This window comes from Populus euphratica, unplaced genomic scaffold (genome assembly GCF_000495115.2).
Source record: "Populus euphratica unplaced genomic scaffold, PopEup_1.0 scaffold1651.1, whole genome shotgun sequence".
In the NCBI taxonomy this organism is placed as follows: domain Eukaryota; kingdom Viridiplantae; phylum Streptophyta; class Magnoliopsida; order Malpighiales; family Salicaceae; genus Populus; species Populus euphratica.
In genome coordinates, this window is record NW_011501524.1 from 1 (window position 1) to 23,016 (window position 23,016).

Here is a 23,016-nt window from a genome sequence, read left to right on the forward strand (position 1 = left end):
CTGAAGACAAAATAAAGTTTTTGAGCGACATGCAAAACTTTTATTAGGATAACCCGTACATATTCAAATATTGTTCTGATCAAATATTGTGAAAATGCATTCCTGACAATGAGGTAAGTAGTGTCATTAAGTTTTGTCATTCTAAGGCATGTGGGGGTTATTTCTCATTAAGAAAGACAACTGTAAAAATCTTATAAAGTGGATTTTCCTGGCCCACCATGTTTAAAGACCCATATGCATTCTACAAGACTTGTGAAAATTATCAAAAATTAGGATCTATTTCAAAATATCACATGATGCCTTTAAATCATATTCTTGTCAATGAGATCTTTGACATGGGTCCATTTCCTCCATCATTTAGTTTCTTATACATATTAGTCGTAGTAAATTATGTTTCAAAGTGGATAAAGGCATTTTCAAGTCGAAACAATGATCACAAAACAATGATGAAATTTTTAAAAGAAAATATTTTGAGTCGATTTGGAATCCCTTGAGCCATGATAAGTGATAGTGGAACACATTTTTGCAACAAGTCATTCGAGTTTTTAATGAAAAAATATGGAATCACACATATAATTATGACCCACTATCAGCCCCAGACAGGTGGACAAGTAGAGCTTGTTAATAAGAGATCAAATAAATCTTGAAGAAAATAGTAAACCCTAATAGGAAAGACTGGTCTTTAAGACTTAATGATGCACTTTAGGCTTATCAAACTACTTATAAAGCATCATTAGGTATGTCACCTTATAGACTAGTATATGGAAAACCTTGTCACTTGCATGTGGAACTTGAATATAAAGCTTATTGGACTATTAAAGCTTTCAATTCAAACCTTAATGATGCTAGTCAGTTACGAAAATTACAAATAAATGAGCTTAAGAAAATAAGAAATGATGCATATGAAAATTCAAGAATTTATTAAGTGATTAGTACTTAAAAGTGCATTTTTATCATGGTTTTATATCATCATTTTGCACTTGAAGTATCAATAACTCCTTAACTAAAACATGTTTTATAATAATATATCTAATAATATAAGATACCTATAATTTGTGGTAAATGTCTATTTTTAATGCAGGCCTATCACATAAATGAAAGGATTGATTGATGACTTGAAGAACTTAAATTGCAAGGATAAAGAGATGGCCAAACTTAGAAAAGGGATGTCGGTGCAATCCAAATCGGAACACTATTCGGTAATTGGGTCATATCTAGAGCTATATATCTCAGATTTAGGTCCAATTTATATGGATGGAAAGGTAAGACATAGGCCTACAACTTTCATATGGAGCCCAAGATCTAAAAAGGCCATTATCAAGTCCAAATTGTAGCAACAACAAAGAAGCCCGAATCTGTCTTCCAGCCCGAGCACTGGTCGGTATTTTGGCCATATCTGGAGTTCTAGAAGTCCAAATGAGTTGAATATTTTACACAAGAAATCTGAGACAATTGCCTACAACTTTCATGTTTGCAACTGGCTCCAATTTTGACGTTATCAATGACGTTTTGGGCAGACAAGAGAAGATAAGGATGGCTCCAATTTTGACGTTATCAATGACGTTTTGGGCAGACAAGAGAAGATAAGGATTGTCACCAAGTCAAAAGTTGGCCACCCACTTATCAATTAGTCATCAAATCAATAGTTCCCAATTTTGGCCTATAAAAGGAGGCATTTGCCATGCATTTAGGCATCTTGGTTTCCAGATCAAGATCATGCTCTTCCTTTCTCTCTGCATTTAGGCATCTTGGTTTCCAGATCAAGATCATGCTCTTCCTTTCTCTCTTTGTATTTTTTGTAATGTTTATGCTTTGCTTTCATTAATATTAAGTTTATGCCTTTCATTTCCTTTCCTTTACTTAGTTAACTTTTATGTTCTTATTTTGTTTATCTATTTTGCTTTCTTTTATTATGTCTAGCTAAGTTAGTTATGTCAAGGTGAAAAGGTTACACTAATGGTGTAAGAACAAGTATAATGTAAACTTAATATGGACTTTAATGTTTGATACTAACATGTTTTATATTTGTTATCTTGTTCACTCTTTAATACTTTGCTTGTTAAATGATTAATCTTGATTTATGTTGTATAACACTTGGTACAACAAATGCTTGGCACTTTCATAGCCCATAATGTATGGTATAACCGACACCTGAGCTATGAAAGGAACTTGATTTGTTGTTATCATAAGTTATAATCATGAATGCTTGACGAGATTTACAAGTATTAGCATTAATTGAATAAGATGACTAATATAATCATGTTAACAATATATAATCTGATTGGAACCTCCTTTGTGTGTGGTTTCCAATTGAATAAGAAGAGTTTATACTATACTTGTTTGATATACCATTAGTGGAACCTCTAACCTTGACATTTGTTATTATTATTGCTTAATCTTTACATTAATATTTCATCTCTAAGTTCTCATCATCTTCTTCTTCTTCTCTTTCTTTATTATTATTATTATTATTACTACTACTACTAGTATTATTATTATCATTATTATTATTATTGTTGTTGTTGTTGTTGTTGTTATTGTATTATTGTTATTTATAATTTGTACAAATAACCTCCCTGTGGTTCGACCCCGGTCTTGCCGGGTTATTTATTACTTCGACACTCCTGCACTTGGGAGAAGACATCAATCTTTTCGTCATGTCAAGTTTTTGGCGCCGTTGCTGGGGAGGTAAGTTTTGTATAAATTATAATATTTATTTTATTTTCTCTTTTCACTTTTATTGTATATAACTTTGTTTCTTTTCTTTTGTTTCTTTTTATTTTGTTTTCTTCCTCCTTCCTTTTCTTTCTTCTTCTTTTTTATTTTATTCCTACACGTGCATGAGAGTGTGGTCACGTACATCAAGTGGTAGACTTTGTAGGGTATCCTCATCATTTTCAGAAAATATGGCCATAGAAGATAATCAATCACTTCATAATGAGAATAATGAGAATAACCGTGCTAGAACACTTAGATAATCAATCACTTCATAATGAAAATAATGAGAATAACCGTGCTAGAACACTTAGAGACCATATGAATCCCACAAGAACAAGTGCACCATCATGCATAGTTTTTCCTCCTGATGCATCTCAGTTTAATTTTAAACCAGGTATTATTCAACTTTTACCTTCTTTTCATGGTTTAGAATTGGAAAATCCATACTTGCATTTAAGGGAATTTGTGGAGGTGTGCAACACATATAATAATTTAAATTGTAGCATGAACACCATCAGATTAAAGCTTTTTCCTTTTTCATTAAAAGTGCAACACATATAATAACTTAAATTGTAGCATGAACACCATCAGATTAAAGCTTTTTCCTTTTTCATTAAAAGATAAAGCTAAAACATGGCTACAAAATTTAAGACCAGGATCCATTCGTGCTTGGGATGAAATGCAACAACAATTTTTAAAGAAGTTTTTCCCATCTCATAGAACAAACTCTTTCAAGAGACAAATCACCACTTTCACTCAAAAACCAGGAGAAACATTTTACAAATATTGGGATAGGTATCGAGACTTGCTTAGTACTTGCCCTCATCATGGTTTTGAAACATGGAGATTGATTTCACATTTCTATGAAGGGTTAACACCTAAAGATAGGCAAATGGTTGAATTGATGTGCAATGGAACTTTTGAAGATAAAGACCCTGATGAAGCAATGGAGTATTTAGACTTGTTAGCTGAAAATGCTCAAAATTAGGATATCGCGGGTACTTATGAGGCACCGAGTAAAACTCAACCTCATACATCTAGTGGAGGTATGTACAACCTTAGGGAAGATCATGACCTTCAAGCCAAGTTTGCATCTTTAGCTAGAAAAGTCGAGGCACTAGAATTGAAAAAGAATGGTCAATTAAAATTTATTGAAAACATTGTGTGTCAAATCTGTGAAACAAATGAACACTCAACCAACGATTGTCCAACCTTGCCTTCTTTTAAGGAATGTCTCCATGAACAAGCCCATGCTTTAAACAGTTTCCAAAGGCCCAACCACAACCCATACTCACAAACATACAACCCTGGTTGGAGAAATCACCCAAATTTCAGTTGGAAGAGTGAGAACAATAATGCACAAACTTCACAACCACCGTTTCAAGCACACCATAATTTCCAAAATTCTCATGGATATGCACCTCCTTATGCTCCAACTTCTAGAAGAAATCTTGAGGAAATATTTCATACATTCATTGAAAAGCAAGAGACAATCAATACTCAACTTGCTCAAAACATGACAGATTTTAAACATACTCGTGCTAAATTAACATCTGCTCTCAGTTTCCAAGAGAAAGGTAAGTTTCCATCTCAACCACAACAAAATCCCAAGGGGCAATATAATGCAAATGCAAGTAGTTCCGAAAACCAACACATAGATCAAGTCAAATCAGTCACTACTCTGCGCAGTGGTAAGGTTATTGAAAAACCCTCTCTTGAACCTTATGAGAAAGATGATGAGTCAATCTCTGAGGGTAAGGAAGGGGTTGAATTTGAAAATTGCAAAGAAAAGACTGATTCTCTATCAGCACTTCCATTTCCTCAAGCCATGACCAAACAAAGGAAAGTTAATCACAACTCTAAAATCTTTGAAACTTTCAAACAGGTAAGGATCAATATACCTTTGTTGGATGCTATTAAACAAGTTCCTTCCTATGCTAAATTTTTGAAAGATCTCTGCACTGTGAAGAGGAAACTGAATGTGAAAAAGAAAGCCTTTCTAGCCGAACAAGTAAGTGCTATTCTTCAGAATAACAATGCTTTGAAATATAAAGACGCTGGTTGTCCTACAATTTCTTGCTTTATTGGAGAGCATAAAATTGAAAGAGCCTTACTTGATCTTGGTGCTAGTGTGAATTTACTTCCATATTCAGTTTTTCAGAGTCTCAATCTAGGTGAGTTAAAACCAACTTTTATAACTCTTTTACTTGCCGATAGATCTATAAAAGTGCCTAGAGGAATAATTGAAGATATGTTAGTACAAGTCGATAAATTCATTTATCTTGTGGACTTTATTGTCTTGGACACAGAACCTGTTGAAGCATGTAATTCATTTCCTGTTATTTTAGGACGTCTATTTCTTGCAACTTCTAACGCATTGATTAATTGTAGGAATGGACTGATGAAGCTATCATTTGGAAACATGACATTGGAGATTAATATTTTCAACATTTGCAAGCAACCTCGAGATGACAATGATTTACAAGAAGTAGATCATATTGATGAATTAGTTTATGATCAACTTGAATCTACTTTAAGTAAAAATGAATTGGATGAAACTGAAGATTTGCAAATGATTTATTCTGAGGAAGAAATCACGGATGAAACAAGCACCGAAAATGTTGATGCGAATCTTTTGTCAACAGTGACAACAGATTCGACATCTGACATCACACCAATAGGAGATTTGCCAGCTGATTGGAGTACCCAAGATAAAGAAAAGTTTTTGAACAAAGTGAAGAGCTTTTACTGTGATGACCCTAACTTATTCAAATATTGTCCTGATCAAATATTTCAAAGATTCATTCCCGACAATGAGGTAAGTAGTGTCATTAAAATTTGTCATTCTGAAGCATGTGGAAGTTATTTCTCGTCAAAAAAGACAACTGCAAAAATCTTTCAAAATGGATTTTATTGGCCTACCATGTTCAAGGACACACATGCATTCTGCAAAACTTGTGAAAATTGTCAAAAAATTGACACTAGTCAAAAAGTTTTGTTTTATGATTCTCAACTCTATGCATTCCCTAAAGAGCTAAGATTAAGATGGACCAATCCTTATGGGGCCTGTGATATTGAGAATTCAATGAATGACAATGATTTTAAGGAAAATGGACATCGTTTGAAAGCTTACTTTGATAATTTTCCTAGTGAAAATGAATCAGCTGGTTTGAATGATCTTGAAGATAAAGGTTGATTATTTTGTTTTTGTCACATTTTCTTTTTTATGTTTCTTTTTGAGTGATTTTTGCTAGTTTCTCTCACCCCGGTCAAATGGCGGATAACGGTACTCCGTGACTTAAGTCGGTTCTTTCGGTTTCCCACAATTACTGATATCTGTGTATATATCTATGCAATTCTTTAAAGCTCTCTTCCAATTCTCATTTGAAAATGGACACTAATCTTGAAAAATTGAAAAAGTATTTTCCCGCTCTGCCTCAGAATGCGATTACAAAAATTTACCATGCTAGATGTGCAAGATTGAGATTGTTAATGAATCATGGAATTCCTGAAGATATTCGCTGGTTGATTGAAGCAAAGGTCCGATTATCAGGTGAGTCCTCTAATTCCTTCATTTCACACATGCCTGGAACAGGTAAAAGCACTTTTGCAAAGAAACGTCGTGCAAAACGACTAGAAGTCTGTCATCGATGTGCTAGATGGACTTGTAATACACAATGTCGTTCTTTAGGAATGGTATCTATAAACCGTGAAGATAAAATACAATTCATTAAGGATGGCCTGAGTAAGGAGTCTTTAGATAATCTTCTATTGACTCTTGAGACGCATCCTAGTGGAGATGTGCATCGTGTAATTCATGATTTATGGCCACTATTTCATAAAGAACATGATCGACTTAGTCTTGGGAATCTGACTAAAAAAGACCCTGTTTGCCAGTTTTTAAGAAAACTGGATGGGAAGCCTATCCCCGACCCATAGAGGGCGTTTAAGTCGTTCTTGGACGTAAAACCAAGGGAAGATGTGAGCCACAATCACAACTGCGATTTGAGTCTTAGCTTGTAAAAATTTGTCTTTTCTTTTTATTAATAACATAATATTTGTGTTTTGTCATTTCTTATTTTTGTTTTAGTGTGTTTCAGGTTTGTTAATGTTCATTATTTCAGGTGATATCTTCTATACTCTATCTTTCTACCTTAGAACATTGAGGACAATGTCTCGTTTTGGTTGGGGGGAGAGGGTAGTAGTTGATAAAAAAAAAATTGTTTTTCATTTCATAAAGCATGTGCATAATTGTTGTTACTAGGATGGTAGAGTAAATGAGCTCTTTTGTTAAAGGACTCTTGAGACGCATCTTAGTAACCATTCTTAACAAGGTCTATTATAATACTTCCTGAAATATTCAGGTTTACAAACTCTCGTATTGTTACCACTTAATTCTGCTCATATACTTATTTAACATGTATTCTTAAACCTTAATTTACACACACACACTTTAACATATGATTGTGGGTTGCATATTGGATTATTACATTATTTATGTTCTTTTGTTAAAGGTAACAACTAAGGGAAAGGGATTGTATATAATTAAAAAGAAAAAAAGAAAAACAAGAAAAAAAAAAAAGAAAAAGAAAAAAAAATAAAAAAAACAAAAACATGAAAGAAAAAAGAAGAAAAAAAAGAAAAAAAATGATGATAATAAAAATGTAGATAAGTTTGGTTTCGTAGCCTCCCTAACCTAAGCAATTAAGCCCGAAGGGGTGTTTTAACACCTAATACCCTAAAGTCAACTGACTTGGGAGCTATTGGCCCAACGCTTGTTACATGGGTTGAGGAGAAAAGCTTAAGGGAATCAAACATTGCACAATCTACATATCAGTATCTGCGACCCGAGTTACTAAGCTCGTAGGGGTGTCTTAACACCTAATGCCCTAAGACCAACTGGTCTGGGAGTCATTAGCTGAAAGCTCGTTACATGGGTTAAAGATGCATGATGTTTTTAAAGTATATGTATATAGAGTTAAAAAAAAAAAACAAAAATAGTAATCCCAACCCAAGGAAGTTAACCTTAAACATTAGAACAAAAATTTTGTTTTCTTCCAAGAAAAGCCCCATAATTATGTGTTGATACATTGAGCATAAAAGAAAGGTTTATTAATATCTTCTTAAGAGGTATTGAGCAGATATATAAATTTAATGACAGTTTGTTTATCTGGATATATTAATGGAAGTTAAATGATGAATACCTTGCTTTGTGGAATTCGTAAATTGTTTTTCTATTTAATGCTTTGATTACTAGGTACTAGTAATAAGCTGGTTGGGGGGTGTGATTAGTACTTAAAAGTGCATTTTTATCATCTGAGATATATAGCTCCAGATATAACCCAATTACCGAACAGTGTTCCGGTTTGGATTGCACCGACATCTCTTCTCTAAGTTTGACCATCTCTTTATCCATGCAATTTAAGTTCTTCAAGTCATCAATCAATCCTTTCATTTATGTGATAGACCTACATTAAAAATATACATTTACCACAAATTATAGGTATCTTATCTTATTAGATACATTATTATAAAACATATTTTAGTTAAGGAGTTATTGATACTTCAAGTGCAAAATGATGATATAAAACCATGATAAAAATGCACTTTTAAGTACTAATCACACCCCCCAACCAGCTTATTACTAGTCCCTAGTAATCAAAGCGTAAAATAGAAAAACAATTTGTATATTCCGCAAAGCAAGGTATTCATCATTTAACTTCCATTAGTCTATCCAGATAAACAAACTCTCATTAAATTTATATATCTGCTCAATACCACTTAACAAGATATTAATAAACCTTTCTTTTGTGCTCAATGTATCAACACATAATTATGGGGCTTTTCTTGGAAGAAAACAAAATTTTTGTTCTAATGTTTAAGGTTAACTTCCTTGGGTTAGGATTATTATTTTTGTCCTTTTTTTTTCTTTTTTTTTTTAACTCTATATACATATAACTTAAAAACATCATGCATCTTTAACCCATGTAACGAGCTTTCAGCTAATGACTCCCAGACCAGTTGCTCTTAGGGCATTAGGTGTTAAGACACCCCTACGAGCTTAGTAACTCGGGTCGCAGATACTGATATGTAGATAGTGCAATGTTTGATTCCCTTAAGCTTTTCTCCTCAACCCATGTAACAAGCGTTGGGCCAATAGCTCCCAAGTCAGTTGACTTTAGGGTATTAGGTGTTAAAACACCCCTACGAGCTTAATTGCTTAGGTTAGGGAGGCTACGAAATCAAACTTATCTACATTTTTATTATCATCATTTTCTTTTCTTTTCTTTTTTTTCTTTTTTTTTTTCATGTTTTTTTTTTATATACAATCCCTTTCCCTTAGTTGTTACCTTTAACAAAAGAACATAAATAATGTAATAATCCAATATGCAACCCACAATCATATGTTAAAGTGTGTGTGTGTAAATTAAGGTTTAAAAATACATGTTATATGAGCAGAATTAAGTGGTAACAATACGAGAGTTTGTAAACCTGAATATTTCAGGAAGTATTATAATAGACCTTGTTAAGAATGGTTACTAAGATGCGTCTCAAGAGTCACTTTAACAAAAGAACTCCTTTACTCTGCCATCCTAGTAACAACAATTATGCATATGCTTTATGAAATGAAAAACAATTTTTTTTTTTTTTATCAACTACTACCCTCTCCCCCCAACCAAAACGAGACATTGTCCTCAATGTTCTAAGGTAGAAAGATAGAGTATAGAAGATATCACCTGAAATAACGAACACTGACAAAACCTGAAACACACTAAAACAAAAATAAGAAATAACAAAACACAATAATAAAACCAAAAAACACAAGTTTTTACAAACAAAAAAAAAAATTCAAATCGCAGTTGTGAATGTGGCTCACATCTTCCCTTGGTTTTACGTCCAAGAACGGCTTAAACGCCTTCTATGGGTCGGGGATAGGCTTCCCATCCAGTTTTCTTAAAAACTGGCAAATAGGGTCTTTTTTAGTCAGATTCCCAAGACTATGTCGATCATGTTCTTTATGAAATAGTGGCCATAAATCATGAATTACACGATGCACATCTCCACTAGGATGCGTCTCAAGAGTCAATAGAAGATTATCTAAAGATTCCTTACTCAGGCCATCCTTAATGAATTGTATTTTATCTTCACGGTTTATAGATACCATTCCTAAAGAACGACATTGTGTATTACAAGTCCATCTAGCACATCGATGATAAACTTCTAGTCGTTTTGCACGACGCTTCTTTGCAAAAGTGCTTTTACCTGTTCCAGGCATGTGTGAAATGAAGTAGTTAGAGGACTCACCTGATAATCGGACCTTTGCTTCAATTAACCAGCGAATATCTTCAGGAATTCCATGATTCATTAACAATCTCAATCTTGCACATCTGGCACGGTAAATTTTTGTAATCGCATTCTGAGGCAGAGCAGGAAAATACTTTTTTAATTTTTCAAGATTAGTGTTCATTTTCAAATGAGAATTGGAAGAGAGATTCAAAGAATTGCACACATATATACACAGATATCAGTAATTGTGGGAAACTGAAAGAACCGACTTAAGTCACGGAGTACCGTTATCCGCCATTTGACCGGGGTGAGAGAAACTAGCAAAAATCACTCAAAAAAAAAACATAAAAAAAGAAAATGTGAGAAAAACAAAATAATCAACCTTTATCTACAAGATCATTCAAACCAGTTGATTCATTTTCACTAGGAAAATTATCAAAGTAAGCTTTCAAACGATGTCCATTTTCCTTAAAATCATTGTCATTCATTGAATTCTCAATATCACAGGCCCCATAAGGATTGGTCCATCTTAATCTTAGCTCTTTAGGGAATGCATAGATTTGAGAATCATAAAACAAAACTTTTTGACCAGTATCAATCTTTTGACAATTTTCACAAGTTTTGCAGAATGCATGTGTGTCCTTGAACATGGTGGGCCAATAAAATCCATTTTGCAAGATTTTTGCAATTGTCTTTTTTGACGAGAAATAACTTCCACATGCTTCAGAATGACAAAGTTTAATGACACTACTTACCTCATTGTCGGAAATGAATCTTTGAAATATTTGATTAGGACAATATTTGAATAAGTTAGGGTCATCACAATAAAAGTTCTTCACTTCGTTCAAAAACTTTTCTTTGTCTTGGGTACTCCAATCAGCTGGCAAATCTCCTAAAGCAAGAAAATTGATATTTTTATCATACCAACGCATTGGACTAAGAGAAAGTAAGGATTCGTTAGGAAAGTAATCATCCATTGGTGTGATGTCAGATGTCGAATCTGTTGTCACTGTTGACAAAAGATTCGGATCAACATTTTCGGTGCTTGTTTCATCCGTGATTTCCTCCTTAGAATAAATCATTTGCAAATCTTCAGATTCATCTAACTCATTTTTACTTAAAGTAGATTCAAGTTGATCATAAACTAATTCATCAATATGATCTACTTCTTGTAAATCATTATCATCTCCAGGTTGCTTGCAAATGTTGAAAATATTCATCTCCAATGTCATGTTTCCAAATGATAGCTTCATCAGTCCATTCCTACAATTAATCAATGCGTTAGAGGTTGCAAGAAATGGACGTCCTAAAATAACAGGAAATGAATTACATGCTTCAACAGGTTCTGTGTCCAAGACAATAAAATCCACAGGATAAATGAATTTATCGACTTGTACTAACACATCTTCAATTATTCCTCTAGGCACTTTTACAGATCTATCGGCAAGTAAAAGAGATATAGAAGTTGGTTTTAACTCACCTAGATTGAGACTCTGAAAAACTGAATACGGAAGTAAATTCACACTAGCACCAAGATCAAGTAAGGCTCTTTCAATTTTATGCTCTCCAATAAAGCAAGAAATTGTAGGACAACCAGGGTCTTTATATTTCAAAGCATTATTGTTTTGAAGAATAGCACTTACTTGTTCGGCTAGAAAGGCTTTTTTTTTCACATTCAGTTTCCTCTTCACAGTGCATAGATCTTTCAAAAATTTAGCATAGGAAGGAACCTGTTTAATAGCATCCAGCAAAGGTATATTGATCCTTACCTGTTTGAAAATTTCATAAATTTCAGAATTGTGATTGACTTTTCTTTGTTTGGTCATGGCATGAGGAAATGGAAGTGCTGGTGGTGAATCAGTCGTTTCTTTGCAATTTTCAGATTCAACCCCTTCCTTACCCTCAAAGATTGACTCATCATCTTTCTCATAAGGTTCAAGAAAGGGTTTTTCAATAACCTTACCACTGCGTAGAGTAGTGACTGATTTGACTTGATCCATATGTTGGCTTCCGGAACTACTTGCATTTGCGTTGTATTGCCCCTTGGGATTTTGTTGCGTTTGAGATGGAAACTTACCTTTCTCTTGGAAACTGAGAGCAGATGTTAATTTAGCAAGAGTATCTTTAAAATCTGTCATGTTTTGAACAAGTTGAGTGTTAATTGTCTCTTGCTTTTCAATGAATGCATGCAATGTTTCCTCAAGATTTCTTCTAAGAGGTGGAGCATAAAGAGGTGCATATCCATGAGAATTTTGGAAATTGTGGTGTGCTTGAAATGGTGGTTGTGAAGTTTGTGCATTGTTGTTCTCACTCTTCCAATTGAAATTTGGGTGATTTCTCCAACCAGGGTTGTATGTTTGGGAGTATGGGTTATGGTTGGCCCTTTGAAAACTGTTTAAAGCATGGGCTTGTTCATGGAGACATTCTTTAAAAGAAGGCAAGGTTGGACAATCGTTGGTTGAGTGTTCATTTGTTTCACAGATTTGACACACAATGTTTTCAACAGATTTTAATTGACCACTCTTTTTTAATTCTAGTGCCTCGACTTTTCTAGCTAAAGATGCAAACTTGGCTTGAAGGTCATGATCTTCCCTAAGGTTGTACATACCTCCACTAGATGTATGAGGTTGAGTTTTACTCGGTGCCTCATAAGTACCCGCGGTGTCCCAATTTTGAGCATTTTCAGCTAACAAGTCTAAGTACTCCATTGCTTCATCAGGGTCTTTATCTTCAAAAGTTCCATTGCACATCAATTCAACCATTTGCCTATCTTTAGGTGTTAACCCTTCATAGAAATGTGAAACCAATCTCCATGTTTCAAAACCATGATGAGGGCAAGTACTAAGCAAGTCTCGATACCTATCCCAACATTTGTAAAATGTTTCTCCTGGTTTTTGAGTGAAAGTGGTGATTTGTCTCTTGAAAGAGTTTGTTCTATGAGATGGAAAAAACTTCTTTAAAAACTGTTGTTGCATTTCAAACTTCTTTAAAAATTGTTGTTGCATTTCATCCCAAGCACGAATGGATCCTTGTCTTAAATTTTGTAGCCATGTTTTAGCTTTATCTTTTAATGAAAAAGGGAAAAGCTTTAATCTGATGGTGTTCATGCTACAATTTAAATTATTATATGTGTTGCACACCTCCTCAAATTCCCTTAAATGCAAGTATGGATTTTCCAATTCTAAACCATGAAAAGAAGGTAAAAGTTGAATAATACCTGGTTTAAAATTAAAATGAGATGCATCAGGAGGAAAAACTATGCATGATGGTGCACTTGTTCTTGTGGGATTCATGTGGTCTCTAAGTGTTCTAGCACGGTTATTCTCATTATTCTCATTTTGAAGTGATTGATTATCTGATGGTGCATTTGTTCTTGTAGGATTCATGTGGTCTCTAAGTGTTCTAGCACGGTTATTCTCATTATTCTCATTATGAAGTGATTGATTATCTTCTTCGGCCATATTTTCTGAAAATGATGAGAATACCTCCCCGGCAACGGCGCCAAAAACTTGACACGACTAAAAGATTGATGTCTTCTCCCAAGTGCAGGAGTGTCGAAGTAATAAATAACCCGACAAGACCGGGGTCGAACCACAGGGAGGTTATTTGTACAAATTATAAATAACAATAATACAACAACAATAACAATAACAATAACAACAACAACAACAACAATAATAATAATAACAATAATAATAATAGTAATAGTAACAGTAATAATACTAATAATAATAATAATAATAGTAGTAGTAGTAGTAGTAGTAGTAGTAGTAGTAATAATAATAATAATAAAGAAAGAGAAGAAGAAGAAGATGATGATGAGAACTTGGACATGGAAAATTAATGTAAGGATTAAACAATAATAATAACAAATGTCAAGGTTAGAGGTTCCACTAATGGTATATCAAACAAGTATAGTATAAACTCTTATTATTGAATTGGAAACCACACACAAAGGAGGTTCCAATCATATTATATATTGTTAACATGATTACATTAGTCATCTTATTCAATTAATGCTAATACTTGTAAATCTTGTCAAGCATTCATGATTATAACTTATGTTAACAACAAATCAAGTTCCTTTCATAGCTTAGGTGTCGGTTATACCATACATTATGGGCTATGAAAGTGCCAAGCATTTATTGTACCAAGTGTTATACAACATAAATCAAGATTAGTCATTTAATAAGCAAAGTATTAAAGAGTGAACAAGATAACAAATATAAAACATGTTAGTATCAAACATTAAAGTCCATATTAAGTTTACATTATACTTATTCTTACACCATTAGTGTAACCTTTTCACCTTGACATAACTAACTTAGCTAGACATAATGAAAGAAAGCAAAATAGATAAACAAAATAAGAACATAAAAGTTAACTAAGTAAAGGAAAGGAAATGAAAGGCATAAACTTAATATTAATGAAAGCAAAGCATAAACATTACAAAAAATATAAAGAGAGAAAGGAAGAGCATGATCTTGATTTGGAAACCAAGATGCCTAAATGCATGGCAAATGCCTCCTTTTATAGGCCAAAATTGGGAACTATTGATTTGATGACTAATTGATAAGTGGGTGACCAACTTTTGACTTGGTGACAATCCTTATCTTCTCTTGTCTACCCAAAACGTCATTGATAACGTCAAAACTGGAGCCAGTTGCAAACATGAAAGTTGTAGGCAATTGTCTCAGCTTTCTTGTGTAAAATATTCAGCTCATTTGGACTTCTAGAACTCCAGATATGGCCAAAATACTGAACAGTGCTCGGGCTAGAAGACAGATTTGGGCTTCTTTGTTGTTGCTACAATTTGGACTTGAAAATGACCTTTTTAGATCTCGGGCTCCATATGAAAGTTGTAGGCCTATGTCTTACCTTTCCATCCATATAAATTGGACCTAAATCTGAGATATATAGCTCTAGATATGACCCAATTACCGAACAATGTTCCGGTTTGGATTGCACCGACATCTCTTTTCTAAGTTTGGCCATCTCTTTATCCTTGCAATTTAAGTTCTTCAAGTCATCAATCAATCCTTTCATTTATGTGATAGGCCTGCATTAAAAATAGACATTTACCACAAATTATAGGTATCTTATATTATTAGATACATTATTATAAAACATATTTTAGTTAAGGAGTTATTGATACTTCAAGTGCAAAAAAAGGTATCTTATATTATTAGATATATTATTATAAAACATGCTTTGGTTAAAGAGTTATTGATACTTCAAGTGCAAAATGATGATATAAAACCATAATAAAAATGCACTTTTAAGTATTAATCAATGTCCCTTCCAGCTTTCCATCCTTGTGCTTGCCTTCTTGGATCAATAGATTACTCAAAATAAATCAATTGTTATTTATTGTGTGGACATGTAAGATCATGGATTATGCTTGGGCTGATTTGAAGACTGATTTGGGGCTGAATTTAAGCATCATATAAGGATATAAATGTACCTATTATTTAGGTTAAGATTAACATTGAAACCTTGAGTGTTTGATGGTTGAAGTTTGCACACAATATAAGGGAAGTTTGGGCTTGAAATAGATCATATGATAATCTTTTCTAGAATTGAAATAGAATTGATTTTTTGGAGAAAATTTGGAGCACTTATTTGAACCAAAATTTCCTTCAAACTTTAACTAAATTTCTTTTCAATTCTTTATTTTGAATTCTGACATTAAATTTTTTGACGTAATCTGTTTAAGCTCCAAAAACCTAGCAAACCATTAAAAAAAACTTTATTACTAAAAAGCACATCAATTATTATAAAAACCCAAATAAAAACAATAAATACATATGTAAAATAAGAGATTTAATAATATTTTTGATGCACAATTAACCCCCTCACTTCAGTAGAGTTACTGCTTATTGCTGATAATGGACATATCCTCATCGAACTCGAAGTCATCTTGGATACTCGTTGGATAAAAAAAGGATCCCTATTTGTTGAAGAAAGTCTTGTCAAATGGAAACAACTTCCAAATGATGATGCTACTTGGGAAAATGCTCATGAATTGTGAGAGATTTACCAACTTGAACCTTAAGGACAAGGTTCCTTTAAATGGAAGAGGTATTGATCAGCCAAAAAGATCTCATCGGGTGCCTATAAAGAATTCGAGGTTCATAGAACTGTAAAGTTCTAAATGGAACTAGTTGTTATAACCCAATTTTGGATTCACTAAAATTTTCTAAAATGTTATTTTATTTTATTATTCATAACAAAAAAAATAAATAATAAAAAAAGTTTAAAATATATTTTCTCGAATCAACCGTATCTTTCAATCAAAACCGAGTCTACCAGGTCAATACAGGTTAAACCATGTCGATTGGGATGAAAAATGACTTTTAGGTCATTTCGGGTCAAAACCGTCATTTTCAGTCAAAACCAAGTCCACCGAGTCAATACGGGTCCCACCATATCGATTGGGATGAAAAATGAGTTTCGGGCCGTTTCGGGTCAAAACCATTATTTTCAGTCAAAACCAAGTCCACCGGGTCGATACGGATCCCACCATGTCAACCAGGATGAAAAATGAGTTTCGAGTCAAAACCATCATTTTTGGTCAAAAACCGAGTCCACCGGGTCAATATGGGTCCCACCATGTTGACGAGGATAAAAAATGAGTTTAAGGCTATTTTTGGTCAAAACTGTTATTTTTGGTCAAAAAACCCGGCCCACCGAGTTGATATCCATATAAAGATTTTTTCGATAATTAAAATTGATTTTTAGCGGATGAAAAGTTTTTTTCTAATACTGATTTGAGTTTTTAATTTTACCCCTATAAATAAATATTATTATTATATATAATAAAAAATATATATATAATTTTATCACAGTAGGCGGAGGATTTTTGCCGATGGTAGGCGGCGCAGCTGTACATTGAAAATTTTGCACAATCCATGATTTATTATTCCCTGTCAGTGGCTATAAATAGCTAATTAAACTAAGCCAGAGGAGAGGAAAAAAAAAAGAAAAGAAGAGAAATCGGAATCGAGAGATTACTATTTGTGCAACTATTTGATACTGTTAATTTTATTTTCTACTTTTTCTTCACGCGAGTAAGATCTTGATTTTTTAAAAAAACAATTTGAAAAATACCAAAAATATCTCAACCGTTAGATTTAATAGTGTTTAAATTTGGACCTTTGATTTTTTAGGATACAATAGGCTTTACCACACCGGATTAGAACCCAAATCCATCTCAGCCTTTAAAATAATCTTTCCTTCGATCTTGTTGCGCCATACCATCAGGTGTACCCAACACTCGGTACACCGCGCCACACCGAAATAAAGCTCAGCCCATCCAAACCGTCCGATCAACTTGCAGATCAAGCCAATCACAGCCGCACGATCAATTCATCCGCGATCCAATGGTTTACAGCGTTCAGACGCACCGGTGCACCATACTCGCATTCACACCGTAGCAAATCTCAGAGTCTCTCTCTCCTCTCGCCGGCGATTCTCTCTCTCTCATCGGATCTTCCATTTTCGACCGTTTTAAGCTGGAAAAACACCATAGAAAGGTGCATCGTCCCCTCTGAAGCAAAACCCCAGCCCTTTTAAGCTGGAAAAACACCACAGAAAGGTGCATTGTCCCCTCTGAAGCAAAACCCCAGCCGTTTTACGCGTTTTCACCGCCGAATCTAGTTGGAAAAAGGTCGCGACAGAATCGGTCAACTGGAGCTTCAAGTTGACGATCCTCCCTCATCAGCCATCAACGGGCGTCGAGACCACCACCATCAGAATCCTCGCCCTCAGATCTACCAGAATCAACCATCTGTTGGCCGGAAACTCGTCGGAAAATTTCATCGCCTCAATGTATGATGTGTTTCATCCAATCAAAATCAATTAAATGAAGTTTTGGCCAGGAAATTCTCTTTGCATATACCTCACCAAAAAGCCATGCATGATCTCAATGGCTCAACAATTTGATTTTTCAAACTTTTTTACAAGAGAACCCATTCTTCTTAAACGAGGTTTTAAAAGAATTGATTTTGTTTATGATTTCAATGAAATGAATCAATGATTTGTTTAGGATAATGTTCAAAGCAATTCCCTTGAAAAAGATGACCATGCAAGTCAAAAACATGTAATTGGAACAACTATCACTCAAATTTTGTCTTGGACCTACATTTTATCAGCATGAATAATGGTCGGCAGTATATTAGTTTGTCATGGACTCCTAAAACATGGTATCTTATAAATCCAAAGCATTACGCTGGATGTGGACAAAGTTTATTGGTTTTAACTGATCTTACTTGAAATGAGGGAAGACCATCTTTGATATTCCTTTTACTTTCTTTAAAATTATCCTTTGTAGTCCCAATTTGAGCCGAGTCTATTTAAAGCTTTTTTTCTTTCATAAGAACCTTAACTAAGATCACACCCTACACTAGGGGGAAAAAGAAAGAAATGATCATGGAAATCGTCTTGAAGACATGTGAGCTTATGAAATCTGACAACAAGGAATTCAACAAAAAATTCCAAATAATTGAGAGAATTCTCAACAAATATGAGAAAAAACAATTCCTAATTTGGAATATTTAGAATCATTATTGTTGTCAAGATAGCAAAAGAAAAGACGAAGATAAAATAACAGTGATTTATAGTTTTTAAACCCTTAAACACTTTTTTGAGCTTATGAAATACTCTTTCTTTTATACCCTTGAGTCATAAAATATATTATGTGCCTTTAAAGTCCTTTCTAATCAAGAAAGCAACCTGGATCAATAAACAGCATTCTCAAAATATAAGTGACTTTTCCATAAAGAGCCATGACGTAACAAATAATTGCTCATTATTATTCATGCTGTTAAAAGGAGTGTTTCTAAAATTATAAATGAATGCATGTGTTGGCTTCCAGAACTACCTGCATTTGCATTGTATTGCCCCTTGGGATTTTGTTGTGGTTGGGATGGAAACTTACCTTTCTCTTGGAAACTAAGAGCAGATGTTAATTTTGCAAGAGTATCTTTAAAATCTGTCATGTTTTGAACAAGTTGAGTATTAATTGTCTCTTGCTTTTCAATGAATGCATGCAATGTTTCCTCAAGATTTCTTCTAGAAGGTGGAGCATAAGAAGGTGCAAATCCATGAGAATTTTGGAAATTATGGTGTGCTTGAAACGGTGGTTGTGAAGTTTGTGCATTGTTGTTCTCACTCTTCCAACTAAAATTTGGGTGATTTCTCCAACCAGGGTTGTATGTTTGGGAGTATGGGTTGTGGTTGGCCCTTTGAAAACTGTTTAAAGCATGGGCTTGTTCATGGAGACATTCCTTAAAAGAAGGCAAGGTTGTGGTTGGCCCTTTGGAAACTATTTAGAGCATGGGCTTGTTCATGGAGACATTCCTTAAATAAAGGCAAGGTTGGGCAATCATTGGTTGAGTGTTCATTTGTTTCACAGATTTGACACAATGTTTTCAACAGATTTTAATTGACCACTCTTTTTCAATTCTAGTGCCTCGACTTTTCTAGCTAAAGATGCAAACTTGGCTTGAAGGTCATGATCTTCCCTAAGGTTGTACATACCTCCACTAGATGTATGAGGTTGAGTTTTACTCGGTGCCTCATATGTACCCGCGGTGTCCCAATTTTGAGCATTTTCAGCTAACAAGTCTAAGTACTTCATTGCTTCATCAGGGTCTTTATCTTCAAAAGTTCCATTGCACATCAATTCAACCATTTGCCTATCTTTAGGTGTTAACCCTTCATAGAAATATGAAACCAATTTCCATGTTTCAAAACCATGATGAGGGCAAGTACTAAGTAAGTCTCGATACCTATCCCAACATTGGTAAAATGTTTCTCTTGGTTTTTGAGTGAAAGTGGTGATTTGTCTTTTGAAAGAGTTTGTTCGATGAGATGGGAAAAAATTCTTTAAAAATTATTGTTGCATTTCATCCCAAGCACGAATGGATCCTGGTCTTAAATTTTGTAGCCAAGTTTTAACTTTATCTTTTAATGAAAAAGGAAAAGGCTTTAATCTGATGGTGTGCTTGAAACTGTGATTGTGAAGTGTGTGCATTGTCACTCTTCAAACTAAAATTTAGGTGATTTCTCCAACCAGAGTTGTATGTTTGTGAGTATGAGTTGTGGCTGGCTCTTTGGAAACTGTTTAAAGCATGGGCTTGTTCATAGAGACATTCCTTAAAAGAAGGCAAGGTTGGACAATTATTGGTTGAGTGTTCATTTGTTTCCCATATTTGACACACAATGTTTTCAACAGATTTTAATTGACCACTCTTTTTCAATTCTAGTGCCTCGACTTTTCTAGCTAAAGATGCAAACTTGGCTTGAAGGTCATGATCTTCCCTAAGGTTGTACATACCTCCACTAGATGTATGAGGTTGAGTTTTACTCGGTGCCTTAAAAGTACCCGCGGTGTCCCAATTTTGAGCATTTTCAGCTAACAACTCTAAGTACTCTATTGTTTCATCAGGATCTTTATCTTTAAAAGTTCCATTGCACATCAATTCAACCATTTACCTATCTCTAGGTGTTAACCCTTCATAGAAATGTGAAACCAATCTCCATGTTTCAAAACCATGATGAGGGCAAGCACTAAGCAAGTCTCGATACCTATCCCAACATTGGTAAAATGTTTCTCCTGGTTTTTGAGTGAAAATGGTGATTTGTCTTTTAAAAGAGTTTGTTCTCTGAGATGGGAAAAACTTCTTTAAAAATTGTTGTTGCATTTCATCCCAAGCACGAATGGATCCTGGTCTCAAATTTTGTAGCCATGTTTTAGCTTTATCTTTTAATGAAAAAGGAAAAAGCTTTAATCTAATGGTGTTCATGCTACAATTTAAATTATTATATGTGTTGCAGACCTCCTCAAATTCCCTTAAATGCAGGTATGGATTTTCCAATTCTAAGCCATGAAAAGAAGGTAAAAGTTGAATAATGCCTGGCTTAAAATTAAAACGAGATGCATCGGGAGGAAAAACTATGCATGATGGTGCACTTGTTCTTGTGGGATTCATGTGGTCTCTAAGTGTTCTAGCATGGTTATTCTCATTATTCTCGTTATGAAGTGATTGATTATCTTCTTCGGCCATATTTTTTGAAAATGATGAGGATATCCTACAAAGTCTACCACTTGATGTACGTGACCGCACTCTCATGCACGTGTAGGAATAGAATAAAAGAAAGAAGAAAATAAAAGAAGAAGAAACAAGAGAAAAGAAACAAAGTTATATACAAGAAAAGTGAAAAAAATAAAATAAAATAACTACTATAATTTATACAAGAACTTACCTCCCCGGCAACGGCGCCAAAAACTTGACACGACTAAAAGATTGATGTCTTCTCCCAAGTGTAGGAGTGTCGAAGTAATAAATAACCCGGCAAAACCGGGGTCGAACCATAGGGAGGTTAATTGTACAAATTATAATAACAATAATACAACAACAATAATAACAACAACAACAATAATAATAATAGTAATAACAATAACAATAATAACAATAACAATAATAATAATAAAAAAAAAAAAAAACAGAAGAAGAAGAAGAAGATGAGAACTTGGAGATGGAATATTAATGTAAGGATTAAACGATGATAATAACAAACGTCAAGGTTAGAGGTTCCACTAATGGTATGTCATTAGTCATCTTATTCGATTAATGCTAATACTTGTAAATCTCGTCAAGCATTCATGAAAGAAAGAAAAATAAATAAACAAAATAAGAACATAAATAAGATAAAACTTAACTAAGTAAATGAAAGGAAATGAAAGGCATAAACTTGATATTAATGAAAGCAAAGCATAAGCAATACAAAAAATACAAAGAGAGAAAGGAAGAGCATGATCTTGATCTGGAAACCAAGATGCCTAAATGGATGGCAAATGCCTCCTTTTATAGGCCAAAATTGGGAGCTATTGATTTGATGACTAATTGATGAGTGGGTAGCCAACTCTTGACTTGGTGACAATCTTTATCTTCTCTTGTCTGCCCAAAACATCATTGATAACGTCAAAATTGGAGCCACTCAAAAACATAAAAGTTGTAGGCAATTGTCTCAGCTTTCTTGTGTAACAAATTTAGCTCATTTGGACTTCTAGAACTCCAGATATGGCCAAAATACAGAACAGTGCTCGGGCTGGAGGACAGCTTCGGGCTTCTTTGTTGTTGCAATAATTTGGACTTGAAAATGGCCTTTTTAGATCTTGGGCTCCATATGAAAGTTATAGGCCTATGTCTTACCTTTCCATCCATATAAATTGGACCTAAATCTGAGATATATAGCTCCAGATATGACCCAATTACCGAACAATCTTACCTTTCCAGCCATATAAAGTAGACCTAAATATGAGATCTATAGCTCTAGATATGACTCAATTACCGAACAGTGTTCTGGTTTGGATTGCATCGACATCTCTTTTCTAATTTTAGTCATCTCTTTGCCCTTACAATTTAAGTTCCTAAAGTCATCAATCAATCTTTTCATTTATGTGATAGGCCTGCATTTAAAATGAACATAGAAGAGCATGATCTTGATCTGAAAACCAAGATGCCTAAATGCATGGCAAATGCCTCCTTTTATATGCCAAAATTGGGAACTATTGATTTGATGACTAATTCATAAGTGGGTGGCCAACTTTTGACTTGGTGACAATCCTTATCTTCTCTTGTCTACCCAAAACGTCATTGATAACGTCAAAACTGGAGCCAGTTGTAAACACGAAAGTTGTAGACAATTGTCTCAGCTTTTTTGTGTAAAAACTTCAGCTCATTTGGACTTCTAGAACTCCAGATATGGCCAAAATACCGAACAGTGCTCGGGCTGGAAGACAGATTCGGGCTTCTTTGTTGTTGCTCCAATTTGGACTTGATAATGGCCTTTTTAGATCTTGGGCTCCATATGAAAGTTGTAGGCCTATGTCTTACCTTTCCATCCATATAAATTGGACCTAAATCTGAGATCTGTAGCTCCAGATATAACCGAATAGTGTTCTAGTTTGGACTGAACTAGCATCACTTTTCCATGATTGGCTCT

At 34.2% G+C, this 23,016-nt stretch overlaps 1 long non-coding RNA gene across 1 annotated transcript; it reads right to left on the minus strand.

Moving 5' to 3' along the window:
* Nucleotides 1-17,406: 17,406 nt before the first annotated feature.
* LOC105117998 (uncharacterized) lies at nucleotides 17,407-22,318 on the minus strand. Its single transcript, XR_840862.1, has 3 exons — nucleotides 22,300-22,318; nucleotides 20,345-20,349; nucleotides 17,407-17,496 (listed from the first exon to the last, which is right to left on the minus strand). It is a non-coding gene; the product is annotated as an uncharacterized LOC105117998 (long non-coding RNA).
* Nucleotides 22,319-23,016: the final 698 nt, after the last annotated feature.